The sequence below is a fragment of the Macaca mulatta genome, chromosome 16, assembly GCF_049350105.2.
Source record: "Macaca mulatta isolate MMU2019108-1 chromosome 16, T2T-MMU8v2.0, whole genome shotgun sequence".
NCBI lineage: Eukaryota > Metazoa > Chordata > Mammalia > Primates > Cercopithecidae > Macaca > Macaca mulatta.
Window position 1 is genome coordinate 43071309 of NC_133421.1, and position 19201 is coordinate 43090509.

A 19201-nucleotide genomic window follows, 5' to 3' on the forward strand; every position below is an offset into this window, starting at 1 on the left:
GGGTGCTGGATTGTCCATTGTCAGGGCCAGGTTGGCCCTGGCTGTGTAAGGGCCTGATGAGGGCAGCAAAAGGGTAGGCTTTGGTGGTACTCTGGGCGGGTTATGAGACCCTGCTTGCCTAGCATCTGAGAGATGGAAAGTCTGTCAACTAGACCTGGGCTGCCCACCACTTTTCCTCCCCTCCCCAGATTACCCACTGTAAACAGTTCTGTGACTGCGTCTCCTGGAAAGGTCAGATCTGATGTCCATGCTGGAAGCTTTTGTAAGAATTCCTCATGGTCGAATGCATCTGTTCCCTCATCAAAACACAGGCAGATTCCTCATGCTTGGCCTTAATTTGCTGAACTTGCACATCATTGAGACAGATTATCTCTGTTTCCCAACTAGTCATTTTCTGTTTCAGGGGTGATACTGGGCTGGCTCAGGATGTTTCTGGTCAGAGCCCCCACCCACTACCTGCACAGGAGGGCTGGGTGCCCTGTGTGCCTACTTCCTTCTACAATCTAACAATAGAGAATGCAGGTGGATGCCTGGTGCAGGAGGAAAGGAGAGATACTGTCCTTCTACAGATGTGTGTGCCAGGGAGGAGGTGATGGACAGTAGGGTGCACTGTCCAGTGGGCAGATCTAAGGAAAGAGAATTTCTTACCTGAGTCTTCAAGGAAAGCCAGAATCAGGGCCCTAAACCCATTCAAGGACCGAGGAACAGCTAAAGCCTTTATGTTCCAAATTGGACTCTCAAAAGTAGCTGAAACCAAGTGACTTACCAGAAACCAACTCTGGAGTAGTTGCCATGCTAGAAGCCTAATCAACTCTGGGCTGAGTGATAGAGCCAGGGAGGCAGAGGAGAGTGCTCCAGTGAATGAAAAACGACCAGGAGTGGGGTGTTGTGTGTCCCACTTTATGGAAATCATACTTGGAAAAACTGAATCAAAAACAACAGACTGTGACACAGAGAGTCGTCGTGAACAAAGGGAATACCAGAAATATCCCTTTAAAGAGAATCTCTTGACACATGCCTGGTATCTGTGGGCTTACCAGAGTTGCATTTACACATTCATTTTAGGGACATGTGCCTAAAATGAAGTCAATCTGTTAATCAGGGTACAGAGAGGCTTTGTGGTGAAGGGGAAAGAACTGGATAGGGAGTCGTGGAGCCTGGTTCTGCCACTTTCTCACTGAGAGACCTGGAGCAAATCACTGTCCCAATCCAGGCCTCTGACTCCCATTGGACAAAGGGTAGGACTGGATTACATGATCTTCAAGGGCACTTTTGGCTTTGACATTTTCTGCAGGAAGAAGAGGAAGAAGGTGGAGCTTCATGGAGGCCCTACTGTATTGCAGATGCTCATTTGACCCAATGCCTTGGTAACCCCCAAAGGAAGTGAAGCTCAAACGATTAAGCAATGTGTCCAAGGTGAGAAGGTGTCAGGGCTAGTGAGTGTCCTTACCACACCCCCGTAGGAGATGGCAGGGAGGATTCAAACCTGGGCCTGGCCGACCTGTGTGTGTGTGTGTGTGTGTGTGAGCATGTGTGTGTGTGTGCATGTGTGTGTGTGTGTGTGGTTTCTGGCTGTGATCCTATAGGATAGGAGAGGCAGGGAGCCAGTGGACTCGCAGTACTGCTTCTGTTTTAAATCGAGACAAAGCTTGGGACCATCACATGGGCTTCCTGTGGGGAAAAAGGGAGGACAGTCCATTTAATTAACACCCCACAAGACCCCTGGAACACTCCCTCCAGCCAGAGCACCAGCAACCCTGATAGCATCTGCGCTGCCCCACCACGAACCTGTAAGCAATTCATTTCCTACACTTATAATAAATAAGTCAATGAAAAAGATGTTCGACATAATTTCCCCAGAGAATGGAAGAAAGAAGCAGCGTGAATTGGAAGCTTCTATTATCTTCTGTTGTCTTGTCTCTGATGACAGATAATGGTGGCTGGTGAGGGGGATTGGCTGGCGGGGAGAATAATGCTTGGGTAAAGGTGGCCTTTAGAATATATCATCCCGCATCCAACTCAAAAAGGGAAGAAAAAAAGCAAAAGACAAGGCAAGGCTAGCCGTGCTGCTCTGTTCAGGCCTCCCTTCCATCCACATCTAGCCAAGCTGCAGCCCTTTTGCTAGAGAAACCATTGTATGAATCACCGTATTTGTTGCTGCTTTCCCCCTGTGCCTTCAGAGAGCTGATTAATTGGTCCAATACCAGCTGCTCGTCATGAAGGTCTTAATTAAGAAAGAAATGGCCACCTTGTGAATTCCATGGGAATCGATAGCCCTGGGGACGTCTCTTCTGCCTGCTGCTCAGGGACTGGTGAGGAAAACAGGACAGAGGCAGGCTCCGAGTCAATGGGATTAAGATCTTGGAGGCAGTAAGAGAGCTGAGTGGCCAGGAAACTCCAGGACAGTTCAGGAGGAAAGAATAATAGAGAGTTTGGCCAAATGAGTCAGCTTCCAAGGCTGAATCCAACTGGCTAGGGGCTGCCACAGGGGGAGTGAATTTTGGGGACACCTTGGGTTTGGACTAAATGTTTAAGATTCGCTTTTAAAGTGACAGTTAAAAGTATAGCAATTATTTTCAACCCTGACTGCCTGTAGGGGAGCTTTTAAAATACAGGGATGCCCAAGCCCCACCTCACTTCAATCCAATCAGAATCTCCAGAGGGTAGGAACCAAACACTGATGTATTTTTTAAGAGCTCCCCGGCTGACTCTGTGGTGCACCTGGGGCTGAGAACCACCAAAGATGGTACAGAGCACGTTTCTTCTCCACATGTGCTCCCTGGGCCAGCGGCATCAGCATCAATATCACCTGGAAGCTTGTCAGAACTGCAGAATCTCAGACACCACCCCAGAACTACTCAAGTAGAATCTGCAAGATCCTTAGTTCATTCTCATTCACCTCCAAGTTTGAGAAGAAATAGTTTAGACAATAGATTGTTTGGGGTTTTATTTCGACTCCAGCATTAAGGCACATTATTCAATTTCCCTGAAACTCAGTTTCACTGTATGTAAAATGGGACTAATGATATGTATATGCCACAGTTATCAAGAGAAGAATACAGAATCATTTCTGCAAAGCATTTCACACACACAGTGCTTAGAACAGTCACTTCTCAACAGACACATGTGGTTCCTTTCCCTTCCACATGAGGATTAAATGAGATACATCATGTAAGACATTTAATAGAGTGCTTGTTTGTACTATGTGCTTAATAAATGTGGGCTATTCTTATTTCCTCAAGCATTCCTTAGGCAGACAGCCGGACTCCTGCCTTTGTGCTCCTCCAGCTCGCTACTCATCCATCTCCTCCAGCCCTTAGAGTATTGAATTTCAATAAGCCATTTTTATGTCTCTCGACCCCGCTGGGTCTTATTCAGCTCACTTCCTTGGGCCTAGCACAAAGTAGGTCCAGGAAATACATAAATAAATGTGAAGGCCTTAAAGCGTTCCTTAGTTGGAGAACAGAGAGGCCGGGGATCATGTGCCTGGGGCTTCCAAGTCCTTAGACGTCCTGTTTCTTGGCCCCTGGGTAAGAACGAGGCTCTCTGAAGGAGGAAGGGGCCCCTTCCAGTGTCTGTGAGTAGAGAGCAGGTAACAAAATATGTCATGGAATATTCTGTGTGTTGGGTCAGTTTCAACCAACACAAAATCTAAATGCTTTGTAGACCTAATTAAACTGTGAGCTTCTAGAAAAATAAAACCGACTTTGAGATTGTCTCTAGACTTCCTTTATTCCTAGCATGCTAGGGCTGGAAAAAAAAAAAAAGAGAGAGGTCATTCCCCTTTGGCTGTTACGCCCCATGGCAAGCAAGGGGAAGGCTTGGCAGATGGCAGCAATGCCCTCCTAATTCATGGGTCACCCTGGAGCTGCCCACAGACAGTGCCAGCCCTTTTAATGAAATCACTTAATTGGCATGAACATAGGTGAGTGTACAGGTCACCTTTGCTCAGGTCAGGGGCTAAGATGGGAGCATGAGGCCTCTTGGGCCTGCACTAAGCACTTTTTTCAAGAAGACTGTGTTGCTGCCAGGTTCGAGAGAGAGAAGGTTGGAACCTAAAATACTAATAAACAGCTCATAGTCCTCCCTAGGGACCCAGCTTTGCCAGGTCATGCAGGACCAACCTCACAGGTACCAAGGGGTTGCAGACTGCCTCTCGTAGCTTTGATAAAAGTCAATCATTTCTATTAGTTTATGCATGCACTCATTTAACAAAAGGTTTTCCAGTCCCTGCTCTGTGTTAGGTATATAAAGTACTTTTCTGTACATTGTTCCATTTTATTTCTTTTAACTAGACCAGAACTTTCTGAGTTAGCTACTGTCTTCCCATTTTACCAGTAGATAAGCAGAGGCTTAAATAAGTCAAAGAAAAAATCTTTAACTTATTTTTATTTATTAAAAATTAATTACTAATTTTTAACTTAATTCACTAACTTATTAATTAACTTAGCTCAAAATCACACAGCTTGACAGGATTTGAACCATAGACTCTCCGATCAGGCCTCGATCAGTAGAAAGAGTTTACAGGCATGGCCTCCTGGTCCTTTAAGTCAAATGTTCCAGAAAGGTTTAGGACAAGGTCATAGAACTCCTGGCAGTACCAGGTGCCACCAAGAAGGAGGGTGCTTTGTTTCCATAGTCTTGGGGTACATAAAACTGGGCAGGGGGCAGTGGGTGGGGTTACACCAAATCCGAGCTGCCTTCACCTGTGCTGACCTGACATCTTGAGCAGACCAAGCCCCAGGCAAAAAGAGTGCTGGAAAGTCAAGACATGTGGACCTCAGTCCTCCCTGCTTCTTGAGACACGTTTGACCTTGCAGAGGCCCTTGCTCTTGCCATCTGGGGATTTAGGGCCAGATGGCTGCCCGGGTCTCTTAGAATTAGGTTGGCCTGATTCCTTGAGCTGTGGGGTTGGTGTTCCTGGAGTCACTGCTAAAAATTCTGCAAATTGCAGGGAAGCCAATGTTTAAAGACTTCTCCATTGCACTTGTGGCTACATACATCCACACACCTCCCACTGGGTCACGACGTCCTAGGGCTCATCCCACTGCCAAGGAGAGAGGCCCTTCTTTCCTCCATCCTCTACATCCCCAACTCCCAGTTTCTTTTTCTGTGACCTGGGGGTACCAATAATCTGTCTCAAGTTTCTGATGGTGAGGTGCTTGAGGTTGGGAAGCCTTTCCCTGACTGTCTCATGAGCAGAAATGATCACACTGTGTGCCCAGCTCTTTGTTCTCCCCTTAGCCTCCCACTCAGTTTTCCAGGTGAGGACAGGGGCCACATGGAAAGGGAAAAGGTATTATAGTGGAAGGGATGCCCAAGAGGAGTGTGTATGGGAGGGGTTGAGCGATCATACTAGACACTTTCAGGTCTTTTTTATTGGCCATCTGTCCTCTACTTTCTTCTTGCTTCTAGGGAGGTGGGTCTGTGTCTGTGGCTGGATGCAGTGAGAGCAGCCAGAACCAACACCCAGCCTATTCTTCAGCAAGAGGAGTGAGGCTGAGCCCACTAATCTGGCACCTCCACGGTTTGCCCTCAACAAGTGCCTGATGCCTAACCAACCTCACCCATGAAGCCAAGGGTCATTCATCAAACCCATTTCCCTAAGCATCTCCTACATATCATGCACCTTGCCAGGCTGTGGGAACGCAGTGAAGAACATGATCCACATGGTCCCTGCTCACAGAACTTGCAATCTTGTACCAGAAACTATTAAACTAATAATGGCACAAATAATTATAAAATAAAATTGCAGGAAGTGCTGCATGTGTCAGCTCCTGACCTTCCTTCTGCTTCCAGGACCGGGTGTGATTAAAAGTGAGGCTACTGTGATGCACCACTAGAAGACCTGGGAGGTGAAATCCAGTCCCGAATCTCCTCTCACCCTCTGACTCTTGGGACAGCAGAGCAAGTGAATAACAAAGAAAAGAAAGAAGATGCTATGAAAAGATGGCTTGGAGCTAGAAGGTGCTAGTGCAATGGATGGGGAAACCACATATCTGTCATTTCCATCTCTTCCATGTCACTGACGTTGGTCCTCTTGACCCTGTCTCAGCTCAGACCTGCATCATCTTTTCCCCAGATGATTGTGGCAGCCTTCTGCCGCCGGTCTTGCCTCTCGCCCAGCCCAAGATAGCCTCGATAGGACTCTGCCGAGAACCTCTCCTCTTTCTGCCTAGAGCAGTATTTCTCAGCCTTTTGACTAGTGACAATTTGGAGCTAGATAACTCTTTGTTGGCTGGGGCTCTCCTGTGCGTTGTAGGATGCTTAGCAACATCCTTATTAGTAGTGACAACCAAAAATATGTCCAAAGATTGCCATATGCCATATGATTTGGGAACCACTGGCTAAGAGATATTATGCCCTTGAACTTGATATTCAAGGCTCTCCATGCTCTGATTCTGAGCTGTGTTTCAGGCCGAGCGTGGTGGCTAACGCCTGTAATCCTAGCACTTTGGGAGGCTGAGACAGGCAGATCACCTGAGGTCAGGAGTTCAAGACCAGCCTGGCCAACATAGTGAAACTCCGTCTCTACTAAAAATACAAAAATTACCCTGGTGTGGTGCCACATACCTGTAATCCCAGCTACTTGGGAGGCTGAGGTAGGAGAATTACTTGAACTCAGGAGGCAGAGGTGGCAGTGAGCCAAAGAAAGAAAGAAAGAAAAAGAAAGAAAGAAAAGCTGTGTTTCAGTATGCTATTCCTCTGTCCTGTCTCTCACATTCTATTATGTAGCCATAATCAAGTACATGAAGTTTTCTTAAAGTGCCCTACCCTTTTGTTGCCTTTGGCCATCCTGTTCTCTTGACTTACAGGGCCATGACATCTTCTCTATCTATTAAAATAGATCTACTCGTGTCACAAGATTCAAATAAAAGGCCTTGTCTGAGAAGCTTTTCCAGATTTCTAGAATTTAGTTATCTTACCTGTCAAATAAGGATAAAAATTCTTCCCCATGGATTGCCCGGAATCATAAAATTTCAGGGTTGTAGCAGACCTGGGGATTCACCAATGTCTTTTTTCAGGGAGACAGACGGAAATGCAAAGAAGTGGAGTGTCTTGCGGAAGTCATAGCCAGATGGAGAATAAGCTGCGCCTAGAACTTGGTGTTCTAAATTCCGACATCAATATCTTAAATCCGCTTGTCAGCTTTTGCAAGATGAAGACACTATCTAATCAACAGGAAAGTTAACTTTGTGGCCACAAGGTCACAAACCCTCTGTGTACCTCAATGTTTCTCTGTAAGGTGAAGGGCTAAACCAGCTGTTCCCCAAAAATCATTCCAGGCTGCTTTGTGCCACTATGATACTAATTTTCTTTTGAGAAGACTGTCATTTAATCATAAAGTATTCTCACGGGGAGGTATTCTTAATACTTCCCAGTCCATCTCGTTGTGGGGGCTGGAAATTTCTGCCCTTGCTACACACTGTCAAAATTGAACCCCAGAGCTCGGCTCACAAGAAGGTTAACATAACGGTTTTGCTGCTCATCATAACAACACTTCACATCATGCCTTCAGATCACTCCCCAGCATCATTCTTCAAATTCAAACGCGAACCAGAAGTGACAAATGATTCTTGTAATGCGCTCTTTGACACAAATCATTTCTGATTGCTCGGGACCCCGGACAACCTCGAACAGGCAGAATCAAGCTGAGAGGCAGAAGTCTTAGAAAATGAACAGCTTCAACTTCTTGTCGACGAGAACCCTCTGCTCACGAGGCAGCAGCAGTGTGTGCTGATTGCCAAACAGATCGTTTTTAAAATGATGCAGATCTGTGGGAGATTGGTCTGTGTGGTGATGTGTCTCATCTTGCCATGTCCTATGCAGCCTTCAAAGTGTTTTTAGATCCTGGCAAGGAAACAGACATTCATGTGTGTAGGGTTTGCAAGGCCCTCTGCATATGATGTTGCTCTTCATCCTCCCAGCAAGTTCGGGTGTTTATTGTTATCCATCATCCCATAAAGGAGGAAAGGGAGCCTCAGAGAATTCCTAAAACATTGCCAAATGACCTAACATGTTGCTGTTAGACCTCAGACTAGAATTCAGGTCCTGTGGCTCCAAAGTCAGTGGTCTATACCGAGGTCACCTCTAAGGTATAAATCCCTTTCAAAGTGCTCCTATTATTTGGCCTCATTCTCTGCGGATTGTAGATGAATGCTTAGAGTTGAGGGAAGAAGTGCACATTGATGTGAGGTGGGCTTATCTGGAAAATGAGGAGGTTGGAATGGATCACAATAATACTCCTGGTTAAAATGCATTGAGAGTGGCAGACCAGTCTAAGTGCATTATGAGTATCATTTCCTTGCCTTTCCTTAGCAGCACAGAAATCCTGTGGGTAAGTATTAGGATTGTTCCCATTTTTCAGAGATGGAACCGAGACTCAGAATAGTTAAGCAACTTACTCAAGGCAGAGCTGGGGTGAGGCCAGAGGCAGAGATGAATGGCCATCCACCAAGGTTTCTTCCTCCCTTGCAAAGACTGAAGCTGTGTAGAGAAGTGGTTGTCTGGTCAAAACCTGCATTAGAAGAGGCCATGTTGACCAGTTCTTAGCAATGGATATGGTGGGAATAAAAATGTCACTTCTTAGTGGAAGTGGTTATGAAGCTAATGTGCCTTCTCGTCTCTCTCTGTGCCCTCCTGCCAATAGAACTTAATCTCTAGACTGACTTCAGAAGCCATGTGTGGTGTTGCAATCTTACAGACTTATTCTAGAATGCTTCTAAAAAACAGAACAAAGAAAGATAAAACTGAAATTAAAAAACAAAAAAAGAAGCCATGTGTGGAGGAGGGCACTGTCCATCAGCATGGATCCCTGAATGGCCACGTGAAGCCGAGTTCCCACCTCTACTCCAGCCTCCCCACACACTGCTGGTTGCACGATGCATAAAAGAGACATCAACTTAAATTGGACTAAGTCATTGAGATTTCACGAGGTATTTGATACAGTAGCCAGCCTTACCCTGACTAATACAGAAGAGTCTTGCTTCCGAGGTGCATTCTCTTCACTGCTACACCACAAAATGACCTTGGGATTGCTTGGATTTATGGAGATAGTAGAAAATGTTCTCCTTATTCCCAAGTCCAAGAGCAAAAGTGTGTTGGTATTTTTTCCTCCTGTGAAGCCTCTGGGGAGTATGTGGGAGTGACGTTCATGTGCTTCTGAGCCCCTTCCAAAATTGACCGCTCCCTTCAGTCTTCTCATCTCAGTAAATGGCACTAGCATATACTCAATGGCTTGGCAGTCATTTTGGTTTTCTGTCTTTCCTTTGCCCCCACATCCTAACTTTCAACAAATCCTGTAGACTCTACCTTAAAAATAAATTCAGTAGGATGCTGGAACTGGCTCAAGTCAACTTGTGAGAGCCGATTGTCAAATTGTTAGGAATATTGCAAGCCAGTTGATGTCATATTGAAAGTTTTAGGTGGCCCATGGTGAAGGTATTTACACTATGGAAATTGACAAACGCTACAAACTAAGGTCACCCTGCTCCCAAGAGAGCAGATTGTTAAATGCCCACCAACACACCACTGAATATTTTCCAAGTTTCATCTTTTCTCACCACTTCCACTGCTACCACCTAAGTCATAGCAACTAGCAGCTCACCTTATCTTGAATATGTGACTGCAGTAGGCTCCTAACTGGTCTTCCTGTAATTTTCTGCTCTTTCCCAGTTAACTCCTCACACAGTAGCCAAAGTGATCTTTTAAAAGTGTGATGCCAAGTGCGGTGGCTCATGCCTGTAATCCCAGCAGTTTGGGAGGCCTAGGCGGGTGGATTACTTGAGCCAAGGAGTTCAAGACCAACCTGGGCCACATGGCAAAACCCTGTCTCTACAAAAAATACAAAAAATTGGCCAGGTGTGGCAGCACTCACCTGTAGTTCCAGCTACTTGGGGCAGCAGGCGGGGCAGGGGGTGGGGGGCATGCGCTGCTGAGGTGGAAGAATCACCCTAGCCTGGGGATATTGAGGCTACAATGAGCCATGATCACGCCACTGCACTCCAGCCTGGGCAACAGAGTGAGACCTTGTCTCAAAAATAAATACATAAATAAATAAAAATGTAAGTGACACCACATCACTTCCCTGCCCAAACCTCTCTGGGCCTTCCCATTGCCCTTAGAGTAAAATTAAAATTTCTTTCTGTAGTTTACAGGACTTTATACATCTAGCATCTGCCCACCTTTCTGACTCAGCCTCTGCCACTCCTGTTTCACTTATTGGTCTACAGCTGGGGTGGTGGTGCTTCTGTTTCACAAACATAGTGAGTTTGTTCTGGTGTCAGGGTCTCTGTGTTTGTTGATCCCTTTGCCTCAAATGCTCTTCCCCTTGATCTTCATATAGTTTGCTGTTTTACATCATATAGGTCTCTGCTAAAATATCACCTCCTCCTAGATGCCTTCCTTGGGCTATCTAAAATAGTCACCTTCCACCCACCCTGCCACAGCATGTGCTTCCTGAAGTTATGTTATGCATGTGTTCACTTGTTTACAAGTGAAATCTGCTGCTTCTATTAACATGCACTTTCTGAGGGTAGGAATCTTTCTTTGTTCACTATATTCTCAGTGCCCGAACTGGTGTCTGGCACCAGAAGATGCTCAATATGCCTACTGCTAAATTGACAAACACATATCTGATCTTCAATATGACTTGATTGAATGTAGCCAGATCAAGTCAGCAGATGCTCAGATCACAATGTAGGTGGAGGTTCTAGAAAGCAGGGCCTGCAAGACAGTTGGAAAGTTGGATGGGCTGACTATGTCCAAAGACCACAGGGCAAAGGGGGAAACAGAGAGAAGAATATAAACAGAATAGAAAGTTTGATAGGGTACCTGGAGGAAGAGTGTACGCTGAGCTTCAGGTCAATATCTGTCAATGAAACATCAGAGTGTGTGTCTAGGAGGGGCAATAGGAACAGAATCTGGATAGATTTAGCTGAAGCCTCTTTGTTAGGGCACCAGAGAAAGTTAAGAAAGTTAATCCCTATCTATAACTTTTGCGCTATGTGACTTCAGGCAAGTTAGTTAACCTCTCTGATCCTCTTTTTTTTTTTTTTTTTTTTTTTTGTAGAAAAGGGTTAATAATAACCTCCTATTGCTGGTTGGAGCACTAAAGGGATAGAAGATTAAAAGCCTTGAGTAAAATGCTTGGCATGCAGTAAGTGTTCAATAAATGCTTAATAACTGTAAATTCCCATACTCTTTTTAACCTTCCTGCCTGTAAATGATCACTCTTTTTATTGTCAATATCCTTTAGTTGGACCTTAGAGACAGCAGAGGCAGGGTATGGAAGCTAAACAGGACTTAGAGGTGAAAATGGTGAACGATTAGGTCTCATCGCCTGCCCCTGTAGGCAGAGTTGGGATGGCTAATGGGAAGAGGGTAGGAGGTATCAAAGCCTTCATACAGACATGGCCAGTGGGAGGACCTGGGGACAGTCCTCATTCCCCATGGCATCCACAATGAGATCCCCAATTTGTTCTCTGAAGTAGCATCTTCTACCTGGAGGCCTTTTTTACTGAGACTCACAGCATGGAGGAGAACACCAAGAAGGACTGAGAGGGATGCGGTGGAGACTTACCAAGGTCACAAGGCCAGCGCTTGGCAAAGCCACTATAGAAACCCAGTTCTTCTGACTCAGCCCAGCACTGTCTATTCCACCTTCTACCCTGTATCACCTCATGTAGGAGCTGCTTTTCCAGAGGGGCATCAGCTGCTCCAGAGCGTGATCTGTTATCCCCTGTTAGTATAGCCACATTAACAGTTGTTCAGCCAATGCCTGTGGAATGGAATTAATTCAAGGGCAGGATTTTTCTGCAAGGTAGATCCATGCTCTCTTTTGAAGACGCATGCCCATGGCGTGAGCCTGTGAGGATGAGATACTTGGAGGCTCAGGTAGATTTAGAAATAGAACTGTGAAATTTGAGTCTAGTAATGAATACTTATTAGGAATAGGATAACACTATCCTAAATCTATAAAGTGCATTTTAGCCCATTAAAACCCATTCAGACTCTTATTTTCCCCCTTCCTCCCAGCAAGCAAGCCTGTGGATGGACTCAGAAGAGATCAATGTCCCATTTGCAGTTTAAGAGACTGAGGCACAGAGAGGGAACACAATTGCCTCTGATGAGCCACATGGCCTTAAGCTAGAGTCTGAGAAGGGGTGACTATTGGCTACTGTAGTACACACTCCTGTCACCTACAGATGGAGCCTGCAATGCCCCCAAAGAGGTTAATTTCTCACTAGCAGATTCTTTCTCAGACATCCAGCAGGTGCCTTGCATTTTAATGGACCCCAGATGCTTATTGCTTGCAAAGAGGTCAAGTTTCTAAATGGACAGCCAGATGGAGAGGCCTTCTGGACTTTCCCTGGGGCCAGTCAAGGCTGCGCCTGCCATTGGCTCCTGCTTTTCTTGCCCTACAATGGTTCTAGCACCTTCCATGCTAATAGCTTCCTCCTTCTGAGCCCCTTTCAGGGCTCTGGGCTGGATTCCAAGGTGGAGGGCAGGAAAGCTGGAAGCACAAGCAGGACAGCTCCAAATGCAAAGATCTGAAGGCCCAAATGAACATTTTTTCCTGTTTGCCAGGGAAACATGTAGACAACTTTAATATTCAATGCCTTGCAGAAGTGCAACCATGGTGCATCACTGCACATAACAGTACAGACACCAATAATTAAAACCCAGCGCCTGTGCCTGGGGCCTCATCGCCTGCACAGCATGTTCACAACTGCTCTCTCATTTGATTCTCGTCGGAAGCTCAGCTCAATCTTTGACTAGTTTGAGTATTTACTAGCTGCCAGCTGTGCCAGGTGCTGACCTTTGGTAGCTCGCAGTCCAGATGGGAGACAGGCACATAGCAGGGAATTACATGGGAGAGTGCAGGGAACAACATGAGACCCGTGCAATGTCGTGGGAATGAGTGACAAGGGACTTCTCTCGAAAAGGTGCTATCCAGGCTGAGGAGTTAGCCAGGTGAAGGGGCAGGGACAGAGGAGTGTTCTGGGCCGAGAAAAACAGCATTTGTAAGAGTCTAGGACTGAAAGAACTCAGCACTTGTGTTCATTTCCTGGGGCTGTCATACGAAAGTACCCCAGGTTGGGCGCCTTCAACAACAGACAGGTATTGTCTCACAGTTCTGGAGGCTGGAAGTCCAATATCGAGGTGTCGGTAGAGCTGGTTCTTCTGTGGCCTCTGAGGGAGCATCTGTTCCAGGCCTCTCTTCTAGCTTTTGGTAGCTCCAGGTGTTCCTTGGATTGTGGATGTCATTCTCTGTGTATCTTCACATCCTCTTCCCTCTGTACGTGTCTGTCTCTATACCCATATTTCCCCCTTTTCTCTAAGGACACAAATCATATTGAATTAAGATTCACTCTAATGACCTCATTTTAATTTGATCATCAGCTAAGATCCTGTTTCCAAATAAGGTCACACTCAGCATAGGCAGTAGGGGTTAGGACTTCAACATCTTTTGGAGGGGGGCACAATTTAACCCGTCATAGTGCTACCCAAAGAATAGAAGGTGGCATAAAGATTGAGGGGGAGGACAACAAGGGGAGGTCAGGCTAGCCGGTCTACCTGGACCCTCTTAGGGAGGGTTCATCAGCCGTGATGAAGACTTTGCAATTTATTATAAGGGCAAGGGGTGACCTGTTTTCGTTGCCCTCACATAGAGTAGTTAGTCGCTCCTGTGAGTCTCGGATTCACTCCTGTGAGGCTCTCAAGAGCACTTTCCTAGGTGGGCGGGTATAGGTTTCCCTACTTGATGGTGCATTCATTGAGCATAGGCACCAGGTCTTCCAAGTCTTATTATTCACTGGGACCCACCAGCACAGAGATCAGCGCACAGGACATGCTTAGTAAGTGTTTATGAATCTTACACGTTTAGGTCAGTTGCTGCATCAGCCCACTGCAGAGCTGTCCCTTCATTTATATGTGCTTTTCACACATTTCACATCGTTGTTGCAACAGACATGATCCCTTTTGCACATCTTCATGTATATTCTTGATTTCTCAGGTTGAAATGTTATTTTCATCTTCTTAAAAAGAGAATCCTTCATTACATTCACCCAGACTCCTGTGTCTTACGTGGTTTACAAAAGAGATCTGACTGGGCATGTTGCTTTTTTTCTCAGGGAAAAAAAATCAATGACTCATTTGTGTGTCTTTAATGTAGAGGGAAGTAGTAGAATTGGTTTTGCCATCTTAAGGTTGACAAGTTTAATACTTAAGACAGGGTTTATTTAACCCCAACATTGTTAGAGCTTGTAAAAGTTTAATGATCTAGGATTTAAGATTTGCCTGAGTCTCTCTCTTTCTTAAATTTTACTCCTACAGGTTTGCTCTGAGAAAAGCTGGATTTTGTAGCCCTGGACCCAATCTTTGGACTTCTGCAAAATGGGAGATCGGGAACCCCAGAATGTCCCCCCGAACAGAGCGATTGAGTGGCTGACGAATCTGTTGACAAGTGAAAATCAAGTGCAGCTTGTGATATTATAGCATCCAAACTGCAGGGGAGCCAACAAACATCTAGCTCTGTCCACTCATTTTACCACTGGGGCAAACGAGGTTCATGGAGGAGCAGGGACTCAGCTGAGCCCAGGAACAGGGAGGCTCAACGGAAACTCGGGCCTTAGCTGCAAAGCACATCCTATCTGCAGTAAGGTGAGGACTATATCATTAAGGCTTCCACTTTCTCAGGACTTTGGAAATTTCTGGCTCCCCAGAAGCCTCATGGAAAGGAGTGAGCAGCCTTCATGCATTTACCTACTCCCAGAGACTCTAATGCAAGTGCCCCTTTCCAAGAGGCCACTTCTCAAGCACATCAATGCTACAGGTACTCCATCTCCAGGCGTGGATCCCAGGTGCTCTGCATCCATGCATCCTTCACCTGGTTTCCCAGGTCCTTTGCTTGATCTAGTGTGGAGTTAAGACCCATTGGACAAGAATTTGGGGAGTTTGAATCCAAGCTCTTCCTTTACAAGCTGTGATCTTAGGCAAGTTTCTTTATCTCTCTAAGTTTGTTTCCTCATCAGCTTCATGGGAATAATGAAAGTTTCTATCTCATAGGGTTCTAACAAAGACAACAAGACCAATGAATACAAAATGCTGAACACATTCTCTGTTGTATACTTAAATACTTGATTCCTTTGGCTGTGTGTGTAGATTCCAATTAGTGGAAAGCAAAAGTCACTTCAAATCGATCCTCAGTTTGTGTGCCAGGGACTGTGCCCAGACTCTCAAGTGTCTTTGGGGTCTCTATGCAAAATAACTTTCACCCAGCACTCTCTCCTTTTCATGTGAGAGGTAGTGTCAGAAGCAACAGTGAAAGCTTGAAAGCACAGACTGTAAATGGTTCAAGCTGCATCTCCCTGGAGCCTCTATTTCAACATTGTTTTGACCAGAATGTTGGTTTCAGCCACAAGCAATTTGGCCTATACAATTCTGTCATCCCAACAACTGATTAATTCATCAGTAATGAAACTGCCTGTGGTCCCTGCTAGCATGCGAGCTACCATTATTGAGCATTTATTCTCTGTCAAGTTCCCCAAGTACTTTACATACATTACCTCGCTTAGTACTCTCAATAAAGTCTTATTATGCAAACCTTGTTATTCTGCTCTAAGCATGAGGAGCCTGGGGTCAGTTTAGAGAGATTAAGATAGCTGCCTAGGGTACAGAGCAAGTATAAGGAAAAGCTGGGATTTGAACCCAGGTCTGTTTCAGTCTTTCAGTCACATTTTTAAATAGGTTTACAGAAGAATAATTTATATACAGTAAAGTTTACATTTTTTGGGAGGAGAGTCCAGTAAATTTTGAGAAAGTATACAGTTGCATAAGCACCCTACAGTAAAGCTAGAGAACCTTTCCCTAACTCAGGAGTTTCCTCTTGGCCCTTTACAGTCAATCTGCTCCTTTCAACCCCAACCCCTGGGAGCCTATAGTCAATGATTTGTTTTCTGTGACTATGCTTTTGCCTTCCCTAGGGTGATGTATGAATGGAATCTTACAGTTTGTAGTCTTTTGTATTTGACTTCTTTTCCTTATCAGAATGGTTTTGAGATTCATCCATGTGGTCACCTGTGTCACTAGTCTGTTCCTTTTAAGTTCTGAGTAGCAGACCATTGTGTGAATAAGATATACGCTACTTTGTTCATCCACGCACCAGCTGATGGACATTTGGATTGTTTTTAGTTTGTGGCTATTATGAATGAAGCTGCTATGGACATTTGTATACAAATCTTTGTGTAACATATGTTTTCATGTATCCTGGGTAAATACACGAGTGGAAATTCCTGGGTCTCAGGTTAAGTATATGTATAACTTTGCAAGAACCTACTGAACCATTTTCCAAACTTCCTGTAGCTTTTTGAATTCTCATCAGCATTGCACTAAAGGTTTTGTTCAGCTACATTTAAAAATGTTAGGCTCAACATCTACCTCATTCTGAGCCGGGAGGTTGAGAATAATGAATGCTACATTTCATTGACTCAAAGATGCCATCAATTTTAAGATGCACCATTATTTTACATACTGCTAAGAAAGAAAAGCATTTCACAAATGATGACACATGCTTTTATATCACTTAGAAAAAATTTTGCATACTTATTAAAATAGCCCATATATCACCCTTATACATACATAAAATGGAAAATACAAATAAAAAAATAGGTTGGATATTCCTAGAATGTGTATTCACCTTTAGAATCTTCTGAATTTTTTTTGATTCCCAGTCCTCAGTATTTATATTTTTGTCCCCCGGAGTTTCCCTGTGTGCCATCGGCCTGTTGATGGTGCAGCATTTTTAAAGAAGTGCTCTGTTACTGTCTCCAAGAATTATTTTCAAGCAAATCTCAGTGCTAGGAACTGTCTTACTTGACTACACTCATATTTTACACCCCTCTCCCCACCCAGTTGAATTATGTATCACCAGAAGTTAAGTAGCTTCTGTTCAAATTTAGTAAAATGTTTTTTGGCAAATTGATATTTGTTGCCTTAAAGATAGCCCTGCTCCATAGATAAATCAGTCCTACCAGCCTCTGTTGCTTTGCAATTTCATTAATCTTTTTTTTAAAGAAATATGACAATTTTTCCTGCCTTCAATGGCTGTTGGTTCTGTATGTTAAGCAATGCATATAACCCAACTAAAGTTTTGACAACATTCATGGCCATGAGACCCAGTCCACACACATACGGGCTGTGATGACTTCCTCGTGACTTGCTGTCTGACAGTGATTGAAAGATGTCTTCATTTGTAGGAGACAGTCTGATTTTAGGGACATTAAAATTGAAAAAAAATTGTGCATCCTAGAACTCATTAAATGCAGCATATTTTACCCAAGACGTGGATTTCTACTGTGCTCTATTTTTCAATATCCCCCAAATTCCCATAATAGACAAGAGAAACATCTGCTTCATTTTTGGCAACTTCTTCCTCCCCAACCACCTCCAATCACAATTATTCTCCTCTTCTTACCCACTTCTGTCACATTCATTCAATGCCCATTCTCTTTACCATAGCTATTGCAAAAACCTCTTCACTTCTTTAATTGCCTTCTAGAAATTTCTTCTCCTTCAATCAGTCCTATTTATTATTCCCAGAGTAATCTTGCTCCTATACAAATCCAAACATGTGATTCTTCTTCCTAAAACTCTTTCTTGGATACTCATTATTTAAAGAATAAAGTACAACCTCCTTAGCTTGACGTTCAATTTCTTCTACATTCTGGGTCCTACATTTTGCCCCAGAATTATTCTCCACCATTGCCCACTCCAGGCACACCCAACTATTTGGTGTTCTCCAAATGTGCCTTGGACTTTCCCCTGCTGGGACTTTTCCATTATGGAATTCTGTTTATGCTTTTGTCTAGAATTCCTTCTCTTCCTACTGAAGGCTGTTCATAGAAATGAAGCATAATGCTCATTCTGGTTGTATTAGCATGATGCATTTATGGGTAAAGTTTTATCATATATAGGTGCAAATATATGTAAATATATATAAACATGTATACGTATATATGTGTATACACACATATGCACAAATAGACACAATCACATACTTCTTAGTTGCTATGTCCTCTATGGAATTTTCTTTGTGCTTTTTAGTTGGATTCCTTCCTTCATGTCAACAGCTGCTTGTACCTTCCATTGTAGCATCTTTTGCTATAAAATGGAGATAGGAGGGCTGCATAGGCCTATTTCAACAATTAATTCAGTTACATAGACTGAGAGTGCTAGAATTTTGGAGGCACCCAAGTATGATGAAAGACATCTAGAACTTGGCATCAGGCAATAGTGAGACAAGCTGCAATCCTGTCACTTTCTATTTATGTGACCTTGGGCATAAAATGTAACCTCCTTGACTTGTGTTTCCTGAAGGTCCTGAGCCAATGTGAGCCCTCCAAACACCTTGTGGAACCCCTTCTCCATAGAGAAGAAATGCTGGGAAAACTGCCATATGCCTTCCTGAGTCCTCATGGGTGGGGTAATTCTGTCCCTCACCTTTTCTTCTCCTGCCCTTGCTTCACGTTTTATGGCAGAGACAGGGCTTGAAACATTTCTCTCTCCTCTTCCAGATTATATACACGTAGCTGGGAAGCGACTTGCTAGCACAGGACCTCACTCCCAGATCCTCCTGCAGCTCAACATGGCCAGATGACTGATTCTCACTAAAGCAATGTGAATGGAAGTGACAGGTGCTACCTTGGGGTCAAGGCTTTTAATTTGTAAGTACCTCTCTGGGCTCTCCTATTTCATTTGCTGGTTGAATGCAGATGACAACTAGGACCTAGGCTAGTGCTTCTCAAACTTGAGGGTGCATCAGAACCACCTGGAAGGCTTGTTAATACAGGTTGCCAGGCCCTACCTCCAATATTTCTGATCTGGTAGTCCCAGAGAGGGACTTGAGCATGTGCATTTCTAATAAGTTCCAGGGTGACACTGGTGCTGTTGGTATGGGAACTACAGTTTGAGAAGCACTGTCCTAGGAGACGGCACAGACACAACATGGAAAGGGCCTAGGTACCTAATGACCATGGATGGAGCAGCAGAGGGAGTGGGTCTGTCAATCAGTTATATTCATCTGCCACTATTAAATGATCAAGAAATAAACTTTTACTGTGTTTGAGAATGTATAGATTTTGGTGAGTCTATATACATTATAGTGGGTTAATCTATCCTTAAGCACTATTCCAGCTATTCA

The 19201-nt window shown here is 44.4% G+C and overlaps 1 protein-coding gene and 1 long non-coding RNA gene across 2 annotated transcripts in view; both read right to left on the minus strand.

Annotated features, from left to right (window-relative positions):
* ASIC2 (acid sensing ion channel subunit 2) overlaps positions 1 to 19201 on the minus strand; it is a 1127000-nt gene that overhangs the window by 511429 nt on the left and 596370 nt on the right.
* Positions 3164 to 7083, minus strand: LOC144335911 (uncharacterized). Its single transcript, XR_013407159.1, has 3 exons — positions 6927 to 7083; positions 6775 to 6835; positions 3164 to 3575 (listed from the first exon to the last, which is right to left on the minus strand). It is a non-coding gene; the product is annotated as an uncharacterized LOC144335911 (long non-coding RNA).